The sequence below is a fragment of the Lutra lutra genome, chromosome 4 (assembly GCF_902655055.1).
Source record: "Lutra lutra chromosome 4, mLutLut1.2, whole genome shotgun sequence".
Taxonomy (NCBI): Eukaryota; Metazoa; Chordata; class Mammalia; order Carnivora; family Mustelidae; genus Lutra; species Lutra lutra.
Window position 1 is genome coordinate 18465821 of NC_062281.1, and position 22506 is coordinate 18488326.

The following is a 22506-nucleotide window of genomic DNA, read 5'->3' on the forward strand; positions in this document are numbered from 1 at the left end:
TTCTTCTTTCTTTCTCTCTCAACACACACACACACACACACACACACACACACACACACACACACACAGAGTTGCTCTATGATACAGGCAGGAGAGGTATCTAAGAATTTTTCCAGAAATATCTATGATTAGGAATAAACTGGGCACTGACATGATTCTAAAGACCACTAGGATAACAAATGTAGTCAGAAAACTCTCCCTCAAAATTCTGGATTTTTTAAGGATTATTTTCAAAATAGAATTGGGTTACAATTTGCTTGTTAATTCAATAAATATTTATTGATCATATGTAATGAGTCAATATTTGTGTTCAGCATGGGGAATTCCATGGTGAGAAACATCTGGCAGTGAGTGCCACTGCGGTATTAGAACCCACGGGTTGGGGTAATACATACGTTAATGAGAGAATAATACATACAAAGGTGAAGTTATAATCAATGGGCATAGTGTTTCAATGAAGCAAAAATGATTAAGCTCTGGGGATCTGCTATACAACATTATACCTGCAGTAAACAATAATATATTGTACACCTATGTATTTGCTAAGAGGGTAGATTTCTAGGCAAGTGATCTTTCCACAATACTTTTTAAGTGTGAAAATGAATACTAAAAACATTCTATATACATTCCATACCATTCAACCAAGTAAGGGAGTGCGTATTAGACATACATAGGGACAGCTTCTCTAAGGAAAAGCAACTGAGCAGAAATTTTAAATAAGGAGGGGTTTATTGTTTAAGAGTGCAGGGGAGAAGTGGGGAAGAGTGCTCCCGATGACAACCTTGTGGTCAACTGACAGGTTGCATATTGTCTTCCCGATTATTATATATGGTTATTTGTATGTAAGAACACATCATACTACATATTCTATCTTGCAACTTGGGTAATAGGCAATATCATATAAATATGGGGCCTTAGTCCCTTCACCTATAAATTGAGGGGTTACATTAATGTTTCCCCAAGTGTCTTTCAGATTTATCTAAAATTGCGTGACTTCATAAATTTTCACAGATCATGCCAAAAAAAAAAAGTCATACTGGGAGAACAACACATGTTAGACTCATTTTTTGTTAAGTATCAAATGTAAACTTTCAAGGGGTTACTCACTTATAATCAGTACCCGATCATCAAACTAAAACATATTTTTTCAAAACATCAGTTGTTTGATGTGCTGTTCTCACATTTCCTAAACTCACATACGACTGCAGTAATACCTAGTAGTAGAACCAAAAAATGTTTAGTAATTAAATGATAGCAATAAAAATAATTTTAACATTGAAAACATGATAAACACATCTATAAAAATGATAAATATAAAATCAATAATCTTATTAAAGTTTAAAAGAATAATTAAAAAGAATATAAGACCCACAAAGATAATTTCTGGGACTTCAGCAAATTTAAGAAGAAAATAAATTATTTTTGTTAAGGTAGAATAAACATTTGTAGAAGAAAATTTTTATAAACTATCTCATTTAATCTCCACAAATTCAATGAAGTATGTATTATAACTTATTTTAAAGGTATGAAAATTTTCATTTGTTAGATTGTTATCTAGCTCAAAGCAATGTTAAAATTCAGGGATTTTAGTTCTACCGAATCCTTAAATTGAATAGAGTGCTGATTCAAGTATCCTCTTTCTACTAAATGCCTCGTTTGCAACCTATACCCACATTCTGAAAGTCCTAATTTCTTAATTTCTTCTTATCAAAACTCTTTTTTAGAAAAGGAACAGAAACTCACAATGAAATCTCTGTTTGTAACCAGAAGAACAATCCACCCATCTGTCTTTATTAGAATTAGTATCTTGACCTAAAAATTAAAGTTCCATTGATATAATCCCAGTGTCACCATTTAAGAGGATTGGAGAGCTGTCTGCAGGACATAAGTTCATGTCAGTGTCCTGAAAGCCATACATCTCAGACTGTTGCCCAATCTACTCTGGTGTGCAAAACCTTACGAGATCCACTAAGAAAAGTACCCAAGCTGTCTCATTCAAGTTTAACCTTTGTAGCCAAAACTGGACAGGTCAAATTTGAATAACAAATGAAAGGAGACTTTTTGGATGCTATCTTGTCCTCTTTGGATAAAGTTTGAGTGATGGTTAACTAAAATACTTCCTCGACAGAATCAGCCCTAGTCTTTGCCATTCATATAGGATTGCTGTACCCTGAGATGACGATTAGATAGATACATAAATTTGCAAATGAATGCATTTAGTTTTATTGGGTCATGTTGGTTTAAATTGCTTAGTCATTACCACTACCATCAGCAGCTATCAGAGGCTTGTTATGGGTATAATTCTTGTAAAGTCATTCATACCTTTCTACGTCATTTTAACTAACCTCATGGGATGCTTTAGATGTTATTGATGGATTCATAACTATTTGTAGTGTTGTGGTCATCTTCTAATCCACGACTAAGCCCGTCTCTTACTGTTTTCAATTTTGCAAATTCTTTTGATGTCTGAGACCCAGTTCCAGCTTATGGGAGGGAGTTTTCCAATACCTCCAACAAGCAATTCTCAGATACCAGCAACATGTCTGAGAATTCAATTCAACTCTGACACTACCCGCATGGCATCAGATTCTACAGACTGAAGGTTCAGACCTAGAAGACCACACCACGCCCCTTAGGTTGGATTAATTTGCTGGAGTGGCTCACAGAATTCAGAGAAACAGTTTACTTATTATACCAGTTTATTATAAAAGGAAGAAACTCAGAACAGCCAGATGGAAGGGATGCATAGAGCAAGGTATGTGGGAAGAGGCACAGAGCTACCATGCCCTCGTCTAGGCACACTATTTATTGTCTTCCATCTCCATGTGTTCACCAGTTCAAGTCTCTGAACCTCCTCCTTTTGGGTTTTTACTGGAGGCTTCATTACACAGGTGTGATTGATTTTATAATTGGCCAATGGCAACTGATTCAATCTCCAGCACCCCTCCCCTTTCTGGAGGTCAGTGGGGTGGGACTAAAAGTTCCAACCCTCTAATCACATGGTCAGAACCCACTGGCACCACCCCCATCCTTAGGTGCCTTCCCAAAGCCACCTCATTAACGTAACAAAAGACACTTTATTTCTCCCACCATCTAAGAAATTACAAGGGTTTGGGGAGCTCTGTGCCAGAAAAGGGGACAAAGACTAACTATATATTTCATATTACAAATCATAAGATTCCAAAATACTCTCAAATTTTACAACTGTGTTATTTGACATCCTCAAAGTTCTCCAAATGTCCATGTGAAATAAATGTCACAGTATCATATAAGACCTCCATGATAACTAATCCAGACTCTATGTACATTAATAAATCTTTAGCAATTTAAGTGAAGTTATACAAAGTCTAATTGAGAATTACGTGTACTTACAAGTCGGCCATCCTATAGGTCCCGTCTGTTATCCTCTCTGTAATCTCACATATCTGAGGTCAAATCATAGCTCTATAGCTCTTTTTGACCTTGGTCAGTATGTTTTGCCATAAAATAGGAAAAACTACGGGGTTATGAAGATTTAATGACACAATACATGAAAGCAATTAGCATGCTATCTTGCCTGTAGGAAGTAGTCAGTCAATAAATAATAGTAACAACAATACAAAGATGATTTGTTAACCTTAAAAGTAAAATTGTCAGTTATTTTACCAGCAAAATGTTTATTCAGGAATAGCAGAGAATTGCAGTCAGGGATAAGCAAGCTATAGCAAAACCACAGGCAGGCCTGAGAACAAAGGAGAGCAACACTCTTTTATAGGGGAAAGGAGGAGTTTGGAAGGGCTGTTATAAACAAAAAGGCCATTGGACTAAAGTGAGAGTTTGAAGTACAGTAGCTTTTCTTTAGCTGAGTTGTGACAATCTCTCATCCATCCACTGGGCTGCTGCCAGGGGAGAAAACCTTTCTTGCTCTAGCTGGGGCCATGAAGTAGTATCAATTTACAAGGTATGTCTGCTCCGGCTGAGGTCTGTAAATAACAACAGATTGTAGGACAAGAGAGTTCGCCTTTCTGGCCCCCCAACTCTATTTTAGTGGCATTTCCCTGTATTAATTTCCACAGATAGATAGTAATTTATTTTTTCCTTTCTTTTGAATGAAGTAAACTTTGTTTCTTCCTAGAGTTTCCTTATTCAATTTGTAATTTTGTCCTGGAAGACACATAAAATAAACCCATCCCATTTTCGTATATCTCAAGGGAACTGCCTTTAGAAGACACTTAATAAATACCCTAGCAGGTCACCTAAAAGAATAACAATAATAGCCATTAATAATTGTGTTTGGTTTTAGTCTTTGTCTAATGGTATCTGATATATTTATGATAGTTTAGTAAGATAAGAATTGTTGTATTTGATTTTAATATTTAAGGATATGCTGGCCCAGAAGCTTTCAAGATTGTGCTAATAAAAGATAGAGGCAAGACTTAAACCAGGACTCCTTGGCTGTTCCCTCCCCAATGTTTTTCTGCCTACCAGATAAACTGGATTTGGGTTTCAGGGAACAAAAATGCAATATATTAGAGATTTTGTGTATTAGCTCCATCATTTTGTAAGCAGTAAATCTTAAGCCAGTTTTTTTTTCATTTGATGGTAAAATTTTAGGTGCCAATGAGGATCAGTGGGAGACATATTTCTTTTGAAGAGGGTGATTTCTAGAATCCTTTAACTCGTATGAAAGAGATACTGATATATACTTCCACACATATGTCTGAAACTGTTTGCCAGGTTTTGAAATCTTGGGATAGATTCAGATGATATTATTGAAACTGGTTTAAATGGAGGGTTTGGGATTTAGAACTTTCATCAACAGATTGACTAGTTGAAGAGACACATGCTAATCCAAAATAATTAGTGACATTGTAAAGATCTATGATTTGAGGGTGAGCTTGCTTATTACAGATGTTTACAGTGGCTAACAGCTGCAAACATTAGGCAGTCAGGAAGAACATAGCCCAGATGTTGCAATACATTTGAATTCAAGGTGATAAGGAATGCAACATTTGCTTAGTTCTAAGACTTCGAACATGAGTATAAGAGGCCACAAAGGCTTGAAGAATTTTTACTCAAAGGAATAGATACCTGAAAATATGGTGATTAAAAACAACGAACAATATATTTTTTGCTTGCTAGTTCAATAAAAAGTAAAGAGTGTGCCATAGTTCAGTTCTTCCTATAAGAGAACAAAAGACGATCATGTAGCTCCTTCTCTCCCTCCTCTTTGGCACAAGCAGCTGCTGATTACCTTTTCAGGATAACAATAGCAATAATTCACGAAACAGACAGAATCTTCTGGAAGCCCTGAATATGAGGATCATATTAGGCATGAAACACAAGGGAGGAATGTTCTGGCACTGGCACCACACATGGTCACAATAACTACAGAGGCTGAAATCCAAAAAAGAAGAAGAAGAAGAAGAAGAAGAAGAAGAAGAAGAAGCAGCAGCAGCAGCAAGAAGAAGAAGAAGAAGAAGAAGAAGAAGAAGAAGAAGAAGAAGAAGAAGAAGAAGGAAGAAAGAAAAAAAATTCATTATGCAAAATAAAATTCTGTGCTGAAATATTGCATGGCTTCCATAACAATTGTATTATTTGAAAAATAACAGAGCTGCATGCCTCTGTTTTATGTGAAATTTTGGCTTGGTGCTTCTCTCATTTTCAAGAATTTTTTAGTCTTTCTTTCATATTTAATTATATACTAAACTGAAGAATACCAAAGAAAGATTATTTTGTCCCACTGAGAAAATGTCAATATTATACAGTTTATATTAGCTTCTCTCTCTTTTTTTAAACAGCAAAACAAAAACAGATTTCTAGTTCTCTTCAATCTACCTCCCAAATAGCCAATATAGCCAAAATCAACCTGGCAGAATGACAACCAAAACTGCTTTTCTAGTAGAATGTATATTCTAGGGGTAGATAACTGAAATAAACAAGAAATACATATGAGATAATTTCAAAGAGTTTTAGGCCATGAAGAATATAAAACAAAGCAGTGTGATAGAGAGTGGTCTGGAGTGTATTCATTCTCTATTTCTGCATAACAGATTGCCAAGAATTTAGCAATTTAAAGCAGCACAATTTATCAACTCACAGTTTTCCTAGGTCAGGAGTCTGGGCATGCATTAATGGAGCCATCTGCTCAAGGTCTCCTCAGGCCGCTATCAGAGTGTGAACTGAAGTTACATTCTCCTGTGGTGCTCAGGGTAGTCTTCCAAGCTCATTCATGTTGATGGCAGAATTCAGTTCCTTTCAATTGTAGGACGAAGGTCGTTGTTTCCTAGTTGGCTGTTGGCCGGAAGTAGTATCAGCATCTTGAGGCTGCCCTCAGGTCCATGCTATGTGACTCCTATCATGGGCTCTCACAAAATGATTGCTTCTTCCACATAAACAGAAGAATATCTGCTTTCAAAGGGCCTGCCTGCTTAGCTCAGGGTCACTCCAGATAAGTGCCCTTTAGATTAATTTCTAGTCAACTTATTAGGAACACGATTACATCTGTATACTTCCTTGTGCCAAATAACATAGCATAATGATGACAGTAATATCCAAACATATTCACAGGACTCATGCATACTCAAAGACAGTAGATTTATACAAAGTTATAGGTAATTGTGGGTCATCTTAAAATTCCAACCACTACCACAGTGGGTAAGCCCACATTAACTAGCATAGACAAGAAAGACTTCTTAGGGAGGTAGTGTTTGAGTTGAAACGTGAATCTTGAAAAGAAGCCAGCTGTATAATAATCATGGAAAAAAAAATTCCAGCAGAAGAAATAATGTGTATGTAGGCTTTGCTGTAGGAGGTAACTTTGTGGGTGCAAGAAACAGAAGGTCCAAATGCCAAGGGCAAAAAAGATAAGATCATAAAAGATCTGTAGGTCATGCAGTCTTCAAATTTAAGATAATTAATAGGACTGCATTACATGAGTCATGTGAAATTTGAATTCAAAGTTCAATAGAACGTATTAGGGTGATTAAAGCAGTGAAGTACCACACTCTATTTCTTTGCAAAATTTCAAAACCTTTCAGTTTCATTTTTTAAAATTATTTGTTTATTTAAGTAATCTCTACACCCAGCATGGGGCTCAAACTCATGACCCCGAGATCAAGAGTTGCATGCTCTTCCAACTGAGACAGCCAGGCTTTCAGTTTGATTTTTATCATCACTTTATACATTTGATAATTAAAAATGCTCACATGAAGGGCAGTAACTATAGGAAATAGAACTTGACATGCAGTCAGCAAAAAGAGTTTTCTATGTCCTTGCTTGTCACTGTAGGCTGCTCTGACTTCCCTCCAGGAAAATAAAAGACAAAAAAACAAAATGAGTATAGACTTAAAATTTAACTTCAAATTAAATCATTTGCATAGTATAATTTTTTCAGTTTTCAAATGATTTTTCCTAGGTGGTTGAGCATTTTCTGAAGAAAGGAAGAATGAATAACTATATTGAATCATTACAGGGTACCGTATTATTATTTGCCTGCCAATTGGTTCCAGTCATTCACACAAATGCTACATCTGATTTGAAAAAAAAAATTTTAAGTTTTGAAAGTAAACTGATATTTAATCTCCGTGTGGACCAGTAAAGTATCTATTGAGGTTACTGACTTTTCCAACTAAGTAAAATACAGACCTGGAACCAAAAGCTAGATCTGATTTATGACTTCTACTTCTTGAGAAATGGAATAAAAGAGACATCATTTACCTTAACACCAGGGAAAAAAATAGAAAACTGGTCAAAATATGTGAAACTACAGTTCTCAGTCTATTGGGCATCACGTATTAAAGCCCAATGACAACCAAAAACATGGGAAACAAACGTGATGAATCTTATGATCGCCTCAGATTATTGCTTGGAAAGAGTTTTCAGACTATAGTGCAGGAAGAGGGAGCCCAGGCAGAGCTTTGCTGTCTCCATGAGTTGAGGAAAAGAAAGAGGAAGTCCTGGGAAGACAAGATAGCAAGGGTCCACAGGGCAAAATACCAAAGAGGAGAAAGCTTAATAGAAAGAAAATCTTAGACATTAGTGAAGAGTCCCCTTTGAGTACCCACTGGATAGCAATTAGCACATGCACATGAGAAAAGTATCCCTCCCCCCAAATATTGAAAGATTAGGAGGAACAATACCCATAGGTTACATAGTACTAGTAATAGCACCTGTTCCAACCAGTCACAGCAGAAAGTCTCATAAGAACTGGGCATTGAGTAGTATACTCAGAATAACTATGCTTCCATAGTGGGGAAAATTAACCCTATATTAATGACTGCCTATTCTGGCCAAACAAGCCTTAAAGGGAAGACTCAGAGAAACAAATTATTTTCATATAACCTAACCACATTTCATTACAAAGCTCCAGAATATTTCTGGAAAGGCAAAAATCCAATACCCAACCCCCAAAAACCTTCACAATTGTGGCATCCAATAAAACATTAAAAGTTTATAAAGCCAGCAGGAGAATATAATGAATACTGAGGGGAAAAGCTCAATCAGTTGAAACGGATACAAATGAGCACAGAACAAAATTGGTGGACAAGGACATTACATCGGACATTGTAACAGTGTTCTGTATGTTCAAGAATCCAGAAGGGATATTTAAAATATAGAGACATAAAAAGGTATTAAAAAATACTTAAATTGAACTTTTATAGATTAAAACTACAATGTCTGAAATGAATACACTGAACAGGATTAATGGCATAGTAGACACTATAGAAGAAGAGATTACTGAATTTGAAGGTAGAGCAGTAAAAACTATAAAATGAAGCTAATAGAGAAGAAATGACTGAAAAAACTGTTAGGATCAATGAGCTATGGAATTTTAAGAAGCCTAATATATGAATAATTGGAGTTCTCAAATGAAAGATAGGAGAAATAATTTTTGAAGAAAAAATGGCTGAAAGTATTCCAAATTTGTTGAAAATAAGTCTATATATCTAAGAATTTCAATGAACACAAATATCACAAACACAAAGAAAGTGGTAACATGGCCCATTATAATCAAATTGCTTAAATCAGTGATAAAAAGAAGTCTTAAAGTAGCTAAAGAAAAGAAAAGACATTATATACAAAGGAATAAAAGGACAGCTGATTGTCACTGGAACAATGCATAGAAGACAGTAAAGCAACATTTGCTTTTTTTTTTTTTTTTTAAAGATTATTTATCTATCTATTTGACAGAGAAAGAGAGAGATCACAAGCAGGCAGGCAGAGAGAGAGAGGGGAAGCAGGCTCCCCGCCGAGCAGAGAGCCCGATGCGGGGCTTGATCCCAGGACCCTGAGATCACGACCTGTGCCAAAGGCAGAGGCCCAACCCTCTCAGCCACCCAGATGCCCCCAACATTTGCTTTAAATGCAAGACTCAGTTATGTACTCTTTCTAATAAAACAACTTTACATATAAAGACAAAAAAAATAAAAAGATGGAAAACAATAGGTTAACACTAATCAAAGGAAGCAGAGTAGCTTAATTAATTTCAAGCAAAATAGATTTCAAAACAATCCTACATGGAGAAGGAGGGGGCCATCTCATGATAAATGGAACAATTAATGACAATCCTAAATGTTTATGCCTCAAACAACAGAAATTCCAAATATTGAAAGAAAAATTAGTAGAACTTCAAGAAAACATAGACAAATCCAGTATGAGAGTCAGAGATTTCAAGATTATTTCCTCATTAATTGATAGAAAATATACACAGAAAATCAGTAGGATAGGTAAGACTAGAACAATTCTGTCAGCCAACTTAATAGGCATTTACAGACCACTTTACCCAACAACAGTTTGGTAATATTTCTTCTGATGTACACACAAAACATTTGCCAAGATAAACTATATTCTGGGAACTGTCCCCCCAGAAAAGGTAAAGTAATTCAAGTAAAAAATATGTTATTTCCTAACAATAAAACCAGATTAGAGGGGGGCGTGGGTGGCTCAGTTGGTTAGGTGACTACTTTCAGCTCAGGTCATGATTCCAGGGTCCTGGGATCGAGAACCGCATCGGGTTCCCTGCTCACCCAAGAGCCTGCTTCTTCCTCTTCCTTTGCCTGCTGTTCTGCTTACTTGTGCTCTCTATCTCTCTGTCTAATATATTTAAAAAATTAATTAATTAAAAAATTTTTTAAATCTTAAAAAAAATTAGAAATTAATACCAAATATATCTGAAAATCCCTAAACATGGGAAATCATTTAATTTCCAAATAATAACTTGTGCATCACAAGAAGATCAAAAAAGAAATTTTTAAAATTCAGTACTTTGAACTCAATGAAATGAAAACACCAAATGTCAAAATGTGCAGGACGCTGCTAAAACAGAATTAGAGATTAATTTGTAGCCTTAAATATCTATTACTAAGAAAAAAATCTTCTCAATGACCTGGGCTTCCATCTTAAGAAATTAGAATGAATAGCAGCAATGGCCTCAGTCACCAAACTGTGGAAAGAGCCAAGATGTCCTTCAACAGACAAATGGATAAAAAAGATATGGTCCATATATACAATGGAGTATTATGCCTCCATCAGAAAGGATGAATACCCAACTTTTGTATCAACATGGATGGCATTGCAGATTATGCTGAATGAAATAAGTCAAGCAGAGAGAGTCAATTATCATATGGTTTCACTTATTTGTGGAGCATAAGGAATAACACAGAGGACATTGGGAGATGGAGAAGTGAATTGGGGGAAATCGGAGGGGGAGATGAACCATGAGAGACTGTGAACTCTGAGATACAAACTGAGGGTTTTGGAAGGGAAAGGGTTGGGGAGATGGGTGAGCCTGGTGGTGGGTATTAAGGAGGGCATGTAGTGCATGGAGCACTGTCTGTGGTGCATAAACAATGAATTTTGGGACACTGAAAAAAATTTAATTTAATTAAAAAAAAAGAAATTAGAATGAAAGCAAATAAAATCTAAAGTCAGCAATAAAGGAAATAATAAAGACTATGGTGGAAATAAGTGAAATAGAAAATAGAAAAACAATAGCAAATGATAGGAAAAAATATCCAAAACCAAATCAAAAATTAAAAATGACTTCTTTAGGGCACCTGCGTGGCTCAGTTGGTTAAGCATCTGCCTTCGGCTCAGATCATGATCCCAGAGTCCAGGGATCGAGTCCTGCATTGGGCTCCCAGCTCCAGGGGGCGTCTGCTTCTCCCTCTGACCTTCTCCCTGCTCATGCTCTCTCTCACTCTCTCTCTCAAATAAATAAATAAAATTAAATTTAAAAAAGGCTTCTTTAAGGATATCAATAAAATTGCTAAATCTCTGGTTAGATTACATATAACGGGGAATGGAGAAGATACATATTACCAATATTACAATGGCAGATGTGACCAATACAGATGTTATGTATATAAAAAATATCAATGGAATATTATATACAACTTTATGCCAGTAAATTCACCTACTTAGGTGAGATAGAAAAACTATTTGAAAGGCAGTAAACACCAACTTTCATAAAAGAAAATGCAGATAACCTGTATAGCATTGTACTTATCAAAGAAATTGAGTTGTAGTGAGAAAACTTCCCACAAAGAAAACTCCAGGCTAAGTTGTTTTGATAGCGAATTACACCCAGTATTTAAGAAAGAAATAACACAATTTTGCAAAAATTCTTCCATCAACTTGAAGATCACATCCCAAATCATTCTATGAGGTCAGCATTCTTCTGGTACCAAAACCAGATCGAAAAATTAGAAGAAAAATAAGCTAGAGACTTCTATCTTCCATGGAATAAATCCCCCCCCAAAATTTTTTTTTAAAGATGTATTTATTTTAGAGAGAGAATGTGTGAGCGATATGAGTGGTACAAGCAGGGGAGAATTGTGGGGGGTGGTTTTCAGGGAGGAGAGAAGGACAGTTTCTACTGAGCTCAGAGTTCCACTTGGGACTTGACGTCACAACCCTGACATCATGGCTGGGGCTGAAACAAAGAGTTGGAGGCTTAACCAACTGAACCACCCAGGCATCCCTAAGTCCAGAAATTTTTTAATTCAAATTTTGCCTAGCTCAATTCAAATCATAAAAAAAAGATAATAGATCATGATCAAAATAATTTTTTCATAATGCAAGATGGGGTTACTATCTTAATATTTAAATTTCATCAATTTAATTAACCATATTAACAGACTAAAAAAATACATGGTCTCTTCAAAAATGTGGAAAAAAAATTGTCAAAATTCAACATCCATTCCCAAAAAGAAAGTCTCATCCACCTAGAAATAGGAGACACATTCCTTAATCTACTAGAGGGCATTTATGAAAATCATGCAGTTCATACCATATTTTCATGGTGAAAAACCCAGATGCTTTCCCCCGAATGTCAAGAACAAGACAAGGATACTCATTCTTTCACTTCTATTTAAATATTGTAATAGAGGTTTCAGCAAGTACAATAGGTCAAGGAAAAGAAAGTGACGTGGATGTCCACATATGCAGAGTAAAAAAGACTTGAATCCTTTTCCTTCCTGAAGATCACCAGCGTGCTCCAATGTATGTGTTTGATCTTTGTTCCCCTTTAGAATGAGGGAGATCTTGGCCTCACTCCTTTTCATTTTTTTTCCTTAAAGTAGCTGATGTAAAGGTAGAGGAGGTGGAAGGAATCAGGTGTAGAGTGGATGAGAGTAGCACCATTCCAGTAAACAAAACAAATTTACTTTCCAGTTTCTGGTAGCATGGGAAGTGTACACCATTTAGTATTCAAAGATACTTTATCCTTTCTCTCCTGTTTAAAAAACAAGAAAGTCCAAAGAAAATCAGAGTCAGAAAGAACAAATGCTTTTAGGGGGGAAAACAGAATTTATGGAATCGACTATATTACAGGTGTTAGTATATGGATGTAACTCAAATTATTTTCAATCTTAATTTTAATTTTGTCTTTGACTTTTAACCACAGAACAACCGCACTGGTTAGGAGGAGTCCGTCATGGAAATCTACCCCACATTAATCTTAATTTAATGATATCTGTCCTGTGATGTAGGCATTACTATCCTCACATTTCACTTCCTAACCTTAATGTCCCAGACATCATACAGTGAAGGGCAGAACTAGAATGGGAAGCCAGGTCTTTTTTACCACAATTCCCTTGCCTATTCTCATACACAAACATCTTGCTATCCATGTCAATGTTTTCAATCAGCTCTTTCTAGCTAGGTTTAAATACATGTAATTACTGTATTGTAATTGTAATTACTGCCTCTCATGTAGCTATTTTAAAGCAGTTTTAAAGTTAGATAAATTAAATAATTTATATTAAGTCCTATATGTGTGGATTTTCCAACATCCTTCTCTCATCTTTAGCCTGAAATAGAATGTATGAATGAATGTATGAATAGAATGAAGAATAGTACTTTTATAGTCCCTTGTTATTACAGTTCAATACTTTATATACGTACTCTGGATCTGTGTTCTGCCTATAATAGTTTAGGAATACTATGCAGAGGATACAAATTACACATTAGACATAATAATATTATAGTGCACCCCAGGTGGCCTGGCAGATCGAACACAAGATTGTCGAGAAACTGGGGTGAAGTATCCCTTTTTGATGCTTATTCTTTCTTCTAGTTCTTTTCTTCTTTTTTTCCTCTTTCTTTCTTTCTTTCTTTCTTTCTTTCTTTCTTTCTTTCTTTCTTTCTTTCTTTCTTTCTCCTTTTCAGACGACTGAAGTACCATCTTGGCTGTTTCCACAGTTCCATCCATTAGCAAATCCACCGGTACAAGCATTGTGAGTTCAGGCTGGTTTCACCACGAGAAATAATTTTGTAGAGTGAAATCAGGAGTCCAGCTAACAGACTTAAAAGATATGAACGAGTTTATTCAGAGTATATTCTTTTATTTGTTATAATAGAAACTAAGAGGGTAGTTATTAAGTTCTACAAGAGATAAATTATATATAATATATATATTTTTAACCACAGAACAACCACAGAACAATTTATATATATATAAATATATATATAATATATATAATTTATCTCTTGTAGAACTTAATAACTACCCTCTTAGTTTCTATTATAACAAATAAAAGAATATAATTTTTATATATATATTTATTTAATTGTAAATAAAATAAATATATATATATAATTATATAATTTATATATATATATTATATATAATTTATCTCTTTTAGAACTTAATAACTACCCTCTTAGTTTCTATTATAACAAATAAAAGAATATAATTTTTATATATATTTAATTATAAATTTAATTATAAATTTATTTAATTATAAATCATATAAATATACTTTATATATATAAATATATATTTATATATATATATAATTTATCTCTTGTAGAACTTAATAACTACCCTCTTAGTTTCTATTATAACAAATAAAAGAAAGGAGAACCAGAGACTCAAAGAAAAAACACCCAAGTGAGAGCATGACAATGCTGAAATTTGAAATTTCAAGTCTGACTCCCCAAACTCTTATTAGTATGTTTGGTTTTATTAGGTATGTTGCTTTTAGATTCAAATTTCTTAGCTAAAAAAGGAAGTGAATGGTAGTCATTCACGTCCTTCTCCATTACTTACGGGGCTGTTCCACGCTAAACATGTACTATGGATAAAATAGTAAGCGAAACATAGAAATGAAACATAACCTAATAGGAAGACAAAGGAATGTTCGGATGACAAAAGAACAGGGATCCCTGAAAAACTTACTTTGAGCTCACAACTCAAGGGTAAGAGGAACTTTCTCCTTACAAGGATCGGGGAGAGAATGGGCAGGACTCCCTTGGGAAGTGCTGACAGAGGAAAACAGTGGGAACAGACGAGAGGATCATGGCTTTTTCAAGGGCCCAAGTGTTGTCAGTGGAGCTGGATGGAGAGTAGTGGGGTAGATTTCCATGATGGACTCCTCCTAACCAGTGCGGTTGTTCTGTGATTAAAAGTCAAAGACAGACAAGGCCAGCCAGTGGAAAGTGCTTTGTAAATTAGAAATCACTATGTGATGTGAAGATTTGTGGGAGTTTCGTTGGTTTCCTGTGTTAGAAGTCTATAACATTCCCCCCACACCCAAACCATTCTTAAAGTCTTAGCATAAAGTGCAATCTTTTCATGGCATGAAATTGGGGTTCACGGAGAAGCTTCTGTTTCCTCATTGACAGAGTTGGGAACAATTCTCAACAGAAGTTAGCTTAACTCCTGGGGTGAAAATGTGCTTCCGTGCATTAAATATGCAGCCGGTGGCTGTTTCTAAAGAAGCCATCCTCTGACTGACAATATGCATTCATAGTCTGATTCATCATACGTGTGTGTGCTTCTTAGCTGAAGAGGGGAAGAGCCAGAGAAACCCAGGATGTCTCCCAGGACAGAGAACAGAGGAAGATTTTCCTCACTGCAAAACAGAGGAAGAAGGGGAGGGAAACCTGTCAGCTGGTGACTGATGGGTTGGTAGCTGGGTGGTCTTGTGGTGAACTATAACCAATTCCCCTGTGGGTGTCCTGCCTACCTTCCTTCCATGTTTGCTCCCTAAGGAGGACTGGACCACTCCCCCTCTCCATAGCATGTGGTGGGGATCGGGACCCAGCTCCTTCCTCATCAAAACTATTTTCTTTCACTCAGGACACCTGAGAACAATTGCCTGCTGGATCCAAGTTCCACATGCATGTGGAAAATCTCTTAAGACCCCTGACTTGATGGCATGGCTGGTTTAGGATTCCACTGTCAGGTACTGCTTGAAATATTTAATGTTGCTTGGAAAGACGTTATCTCTCGATTAACCCTGCTCTCCATGAAAGGCAACCCTGGGCCAGGAGACATGCGTCAGTGAGGGACCGCCCCCCACCCCCCAGCTTTAGTTCGTTAGTCACCAGGTAGGCAATTTATCAAACGCTCAGAACTCAGCATCCAGATCTGGGAGATGTTCAACTAGAAAATTCCCTTCCAAGTATAGACATAAATTCCTTATTTTGATTGTTTAACTGCAAGTTTAAATGAAAAATGAAACAAGGTCCTTAAATAATAATATAATAAGTGAGGTTTTGCTTTTGTAATGAAAAACAACAACAACAAAAAACCAAAACCAAAACCAAAAACTCACCCACTTCCTAGCAGAGACAACCTGGTTTCTGGAGAAGAGGGTGAGGGAAGCAAAAACAAGAACAGAAGGGAGTGAAAGCCATGAAGCTGGCTTCTAGAACTCAGCCACTGAGGAACTGGGTGCTTTCTCAGGCTCTGGTTTGGGGCCTGAGATGGAGTTTCCTCAGCTGAGAAGTAATATCCTACCACAAGGACCATATAAAGACAATAATGCAGACACACGTCTGTAGCATTTGACATTCTGTAATTCTCATCTGCAATCTCGGTTCCTTCTTGCACCACTTTTTTTTTTTTTTTAAGATTTTTATTCATTTCGTTTGACAGACAGAGATCACAAGTAGGCAGAGAGGCAGGCAGACAGAGAGAGGAGGAAGCAGGCTCCCCGCCGAGCAGAGAGCTCGATGTGGGGCTCGATCCCAGGACCCTGGGATCATGACCCGAGCCGAAAGCAGAGGCTTTAACCCACTGAGCCACCCAGGCGCCCCTCGCGCACCACTTTTAATGAGGATGGACAGAAGCCAGTAGGATTTCTCCTCCGTCACAAAGTCCCATAGTCCTGATGTGGCACAAACATACCCTAAGGCAGGCTCAGGGCTGTGACTCTCCCGTGGAAAGTGCCAGACAGATGTAGAAGTCTCTTAGTATAATAGCACACAAAGCTGTTCGATCTGCCCATAAGGAGTGAAGGTGAGGACGTCAGGGAGAAGCACAGTTAAGTCCAGAGGCACTGGGTGGTGAGGCTGACTCCTGGTGCCCGTGGGTCCCCATACTGCACAACTGGCCCTCTGGTCTTCCTCCTCCACCCCACCCACCGGCACCCACGTCCACCTGTGATCTGCCTTCCTCCCTGGCTTCACAAGCCACCTCATCCATTTCATCCTCTCTGCATTTTTCTCCCACGTTATATTACTGCTACTTCCAAGCCCCTTGTTAGAAAGAGGTGATCAGGGGTGCGTGGGTGGCTCAGCTGGTTAAGCGCCGGACTCCAGATTTCGGCTCAGGCCATGATCTCAGCTTCATAGGATTGAGTCCCGAGCTGGGCTCTGTGCTACAGGGGAAGCCTGCTTAAGAATCTCTCCCTCAATCTCTGCCTCTCATCACTGCATGTTCTCTCTTAAAAAAAAAAAAAAAAAGATGGGGCGCCTGGGTGGCTCAGTGGGTTAAGCCGCTGCCTTCGGCTCAGGTCATGATCCCAGGTCCTGGGTTCAAGCCCCGCATCGGGCTTTCTGCTCAGTGGGGAGCCTGCTTCCTCCTCTCTCTCTGCCTGCCTCTCTGCCTGCTTGTGATTTCTCTCTGTCAAATAAATAAATAAAATCTTTAAAAAAAAAAAAAGAAAAAGAAAAAGAAAAAAGGTGGCCGAGAAGAGGGGGAACCACAGTCATTGTAAGTAACATGGTTTGAACCTAAGCTTAGCTTGTGGACCACTAACTCTACTCAGTGCACCGATGTCCATTGGACAGTGCTTGGAGGACAGGAAAAAAAAGGCCATTATAATTCTTTGATACTGGAATTAAGTTGCTGAAATTAGGGGTCATGCAATATAATTTTTAACGTTTCTGATATCACAGGGTCATTGAAGAGGCTTCATAATTATAGAGGAGTGTAAGAATTGCAGAGCTGGGGGGCGCCTGGGGGGCTCAGCGGGTTAAGCCGCTGCCTTCGGCTCAGGTCATGATCTCAGGGTCCTGGGATCGAGGCCCGCATCGGGCTCTCTGCTCAGCGGGGAGCCTGCTTCCCCCTGCCTCTCTGCCTTCTTGTGATCTCTCTCTTTCTCTCTCTCTGTCAAATAAATAAATAAAATCTTAAAAAAAAAAAAAGAATTGCAGAGCTGTGCCTATGAAACTGGCAATTTGGCATTTTTGCTATGTATCAGATTAGACAATCTTCATTCATTCATTCATTCATTCACTTAGCAGCCCTGCGTAGATCATATTCAGTGTGTCAAGTAATGTGCTGGGGGTCTTAGGACCAAAGACATTGGCTTTGTTTTAGGGGAGAACAGACGTGCTAAGTAGTCATCACACATGCCACTACTCCTTTCATGCTTGTGGCAGACCTCATGTGTCATTGCCAGCACACTTACCCTCAGAAGCCATCTCAGCAATAGTGCAACTGATTCCAGTTTTTAAAGTTGGCTTAAGTGGTCAACACTTTTGTCTAGTGTCACCGCAGAAATACTCACAAATGTATGACTGCGCGTCTACGCTACATTTAAAGTCTGCTTGACGTCCAGTTTCTGCTACACGGATATACGTACCAAGAAACCATAAGCTGCCCTACAGTCTCATACTCAGCCTTCCAGGTGGCTTTATGCCTCAGGTGCCCAGCACTCTGCAAATTGGGAAGAACACAAATGATTTTAGGAGTTGCAAGGATATAAAAGACAAGCTTTTCACTCCTTGTAGAAGGATTGCAATCTCTTTGCAGTCCAGTGTATCTCCAGTTAGAATTTATGGCGCGCACACTCTGTGCCACTGCTCTGTTGGACTGAAGAGTTTAGAACAATGAGAAACCACTTTTGACCTCAGAGTAGTGGAGGAGATAGATGTGGAAGTAAATACCAATCACAATAAAGCAAGGATAGAGGCATACAAAGCTCTAGGAGAATCCAGAGGAGAATATGATTAATTCTGCCAAGGAGCATCATAAAATGGGTGAAAGCTAGGGATATCTGTACTGGATCTTGAAGGGTCAGTGGAATTCAGGAGGCTGAGAAGATGAAAATGAGCTTTCTAATGAGAGAAAGTGTAAGGGAGACAAATACACCAAGTTTTGGAAAAGCATCATGCAAAACAGGGCTGATAAAAAAGTTTGGGCCCAGATTATGAACAGACTTGAATACCAGGTTCATGGTGCTATAAATGAAAGAGTAAATATTACTCCTGACTTGTTTATTCCCATTATTTCCAGTTTGTGTATTTTCTAGGCTGGCTAAATGTGCACAAGCCAAGGAACAGTTGGTTCCTGCCACTAAATGAGCCAGTACATCCACATGGGAAATCTGTTATAACGTTCCAGAAGGAAAAAGAAAAGAAAGGAGGGAGGAAGGAAGTGGGGGAGGGAGGGAGGAAGTGAGGGAGAGGGAGGGAGGAAGGAAGAAAGGAAGGAAGGGAGGGAGGAAGTTAGGAAGGAAGAAAAGAAGGAAGGAGGGGAGGAAAGAAGGAAGGAGGAAGAAGGGAAAGAAAGAGGGAGGGAGAGAGAGACCAATCATAACTGAAAGAAAAGAAGGAAGAGGAGAAAGTAAAGAGGGAAATAAAAAGTAAGAAATCATTTGGGTCCACTGCCAACAAGAGTTAGGAAAGCTGATTTCTTAAGATAAACTGAAGTAAAACAAAATATGCTCCATATGTTGAAACTGTATACTTAGTTTGAGATAAACAAAAACATGTTTGGAGAATAGCTGCCATAATTAAAAAGAAATTAAAAGAAAGAAAGAAAAACCATCTGGGGATAGATACATATTTAAACGCAAGCATACACACACACACACACAGACAAAAACACACAGTGATTTCAAAACTTGATTTTTTCCCTTTTTTTAAGTAAACTCTCTTGTTGCAAAAGAACATTGCAACAGTCTTTACCCAAAGCACCTCATGTCCCAGGCTGGCTGTACAGGGCTACTCAGCATTGCTGAAACGTCAAAAGATCTTTTCATATCCTGTCCTTTGCTTCTGCTTTTTCTTCCTTGCTGTGAATGCCCATCCTCCTCTTCCCCTCTGAACAATCTCAACTTACCCGTGAGCACCCAAATAAAATGTCATCTACTCCCAGCGGTGTGCCAGACACACAGCCAAGTTGAAAATGGCTGTTCACCTGTGGATGTTATGCTTCTGTCTCAGTTTCCCAGGGCTGCTCTAACAAAGTACCACAGACTGGGTGGCCTAAGACAGTAGTTTACTGTTTCATAGTTCTGGAAGCTAGAAGTCAACATCAGAGAGCTAAAATCAGGTTTAGTTCTTTCTGAGGGTTCTGAGGGAGACTCTGTTCCATCCCTTTTTCCTAAGCTCAAATAATGGCTGGCAGTCCTTGGTGTTCTTTGGGCTGTGAATCCATCACTCCAGCCTCTCCCCCATCTTCACATGGTGTGCTCTGTCTCTCCTTGTGTCTCCACACGGCCATCTACTTACAAGGGCATGTCATGTGGAATGAAGGCCCCACCCCACTCCAGTCTGACCCCATTTAACTTAACAAGTCATATCAACAACCACCTCATTGCCAAATAAAGTCATTTTCTGAAGTACTGGGAGTTGGGACTTCAACATACCTTTTTAGGGACACAGTTCAACCCATAACAACATGACTCTCATGGTTTCACTGAAGGAGTCGGGTGTATGCAGGTCTATGTCCCCCATCCCCAGAGAAGTCATGAGAAACTCCATTTCAAAGACTGCACATACACCTTTAACCTTGTGTTTCCCAGGCTGAGCATAATAAACATAGTAAATGGTTCAAATTGAATTCAGTATGGAAAGTTGTGGACAGAGGGGTTCTGACAAAAGGAGGTTAGGAGATAACTAAGTTGAGGGGGAAACACGGAGGACATGGTGACCCTCTTTGTCATGACAGCTGCCAGACAGGGATTTCTTCTGCTATAAGGGGCAAGGTGGTAGAGGAGACTCTTTGCCTAGAATAACCTATGGGATGAACATCTGAGAATAAAAGACCCATGTCTGAGTGTAATTCTGTCTAGGTAGCTATATGGTGTTGATACTGTCACTGCTCCTCTGTTTACTTCCATTTATCCTCAAAAGATGAGAATTAAACTAGAAGGGGAGTAATTTTAACACTGAAAGAGGCATAAGCACTCTTTTTTCAAATGAAATCTTGCCCAAAGCCCCAATTTAAATAGTAGATCTATATGACTCTGTCAAAGGTCTGTGAAGACAGTAAGCCTATAATGTCACTGACTCAGTCATCCCCGAGGATTCTCCACAGGAAGTTCTAAAGAATTCTGGAAGGATAGATTTAAAATCACTTTACAGATGAAAGGCCAGGTTTGGTATGTAGTCATAAACATAGAAGGTCATAGAGGAAAAGGGGTGTGGGGGATGGAGAAGAAGAAGAAAGAGGAGAAGGGGGAGGAGAGGAGGAAGAGGGGGAGGGAGAAAGGGGAGGGTAAAGGGAGGGAATGGATGAAAAAGCCTATTAGAAAATAAAAGTTGCTAGGAAGGAGATGGCAAAGAGGGCTAGAGATCTTGGACACATCTTTCTGTGGCCATAGACAAGTATTTCAAAGTGGTCTCCCAATTTTATCTTTGCCCTCATGTAGTCAATTCTACAAACACTTGACCATTTTCACAAGGACATTGTTGGGTTTAACCATATCATAACTATATGATCACAAAGGCACCATAGTGTCAAGAACAGCCAGAGAATGTGGAAGACTCCATGCAGCTTTCAACTAATGCATCAGAAAGGTCATTATACTCAAGGTCTCAATACCTGAAAAACTAAGTATATAAGTACTGTTCAGCACATTTTGCTCCAGCAGTCATGAATTGATTAAATTTCCCAGGCACACGTTTTGTTGCAGGTGTCTCTTCCTCGGTGAATGTTGGTCCTTCCTTCTGACATGCCCGTCTCTACCTTCACCCCCATCCTTCCTTCCAGATGTAACTTAAACTTAATGTTTTCCAGAAAACCTCTGAACACCTAGGTCCAATCAACCTCTCCCTTCTCCGCGTTATGCCTCTTCTGTAGTTTGTATGAAATCATACAGTTATACTATCACACAGAATTGTAAGCTCTTCATTCAACGGCAGCGTATTTTCAAATAATGAGCTCTTTTGGAGCTCTTTATTTGTGTTTTCTCCCCCATTCTTGTTCACTGTGCCTGGCACAGGATAGGTGTTATAAATGTTTGTTGAATTCACTAATGAATAGGGGAGTTTATTTCAAACTGTTTTGAAGTTTTCGGGTAATCTTGCGAAAGGTGAGAGTAGGCAGAATTTGAATGTCAGTATTCTAATTAACTTGTAGAAGAGAAATGAAATACTGTAGTCAAATCTCTGGTGGCTTTCTTTTCCTGATCCAACCCAGTCATGAAGAGGGAACACACAAAATGGACATTCTTTTTTTTTTTTTCCAAACACCTTGGAAATTAGCCCAAGAGCCAAATGTTTTATTTTAATGGTATGTTTCTTCTCCCACACCACAACTAGTAAACATTTCAGATCACACATATACACAATGTTTGTTTGTATTTGCTATAATTCCCTATGCAACTCCAGATGCTTGGACAATTTAGGCATCTAATACATGTTTGATGAATTAAGGAATAAGGGAAAGAACACTTGAATAAAATGAGCTAAGATTCTGACATCCATTAGCAAGCTGTTACCAGTTTTCATCTTCCTGGTTGGAGTGGAGTCCATCCATTTCAAGACAGAGAGAATGGAAAATGTGCTCCAAATAACCAATCTGTTCAATGATTTTGAATCAATACTTAAAATATAATCACC

General features: G+C 38.1%; 1 long non-coding RNA gene across 1 annotated transcript in view; it reads left to right on the forward strand.

The window, feature by feature from the left end:
* Positions 1–22506, forward strand: part of LOC125098494 (uncharacterized) — a 610756-nt gene that overhangs the window by 540991 nt on the left and 47259 nt on the right. The window contains exon 9 of the long non-coding RNA XR_007126846.1: positions 15566–15671. This is a non-coding gene — a long non-coding RNA (uncharacterized LOC125098494). The remainder of the gene's footprint in view (positions 1–15565; positions 15672–22506) is intronic.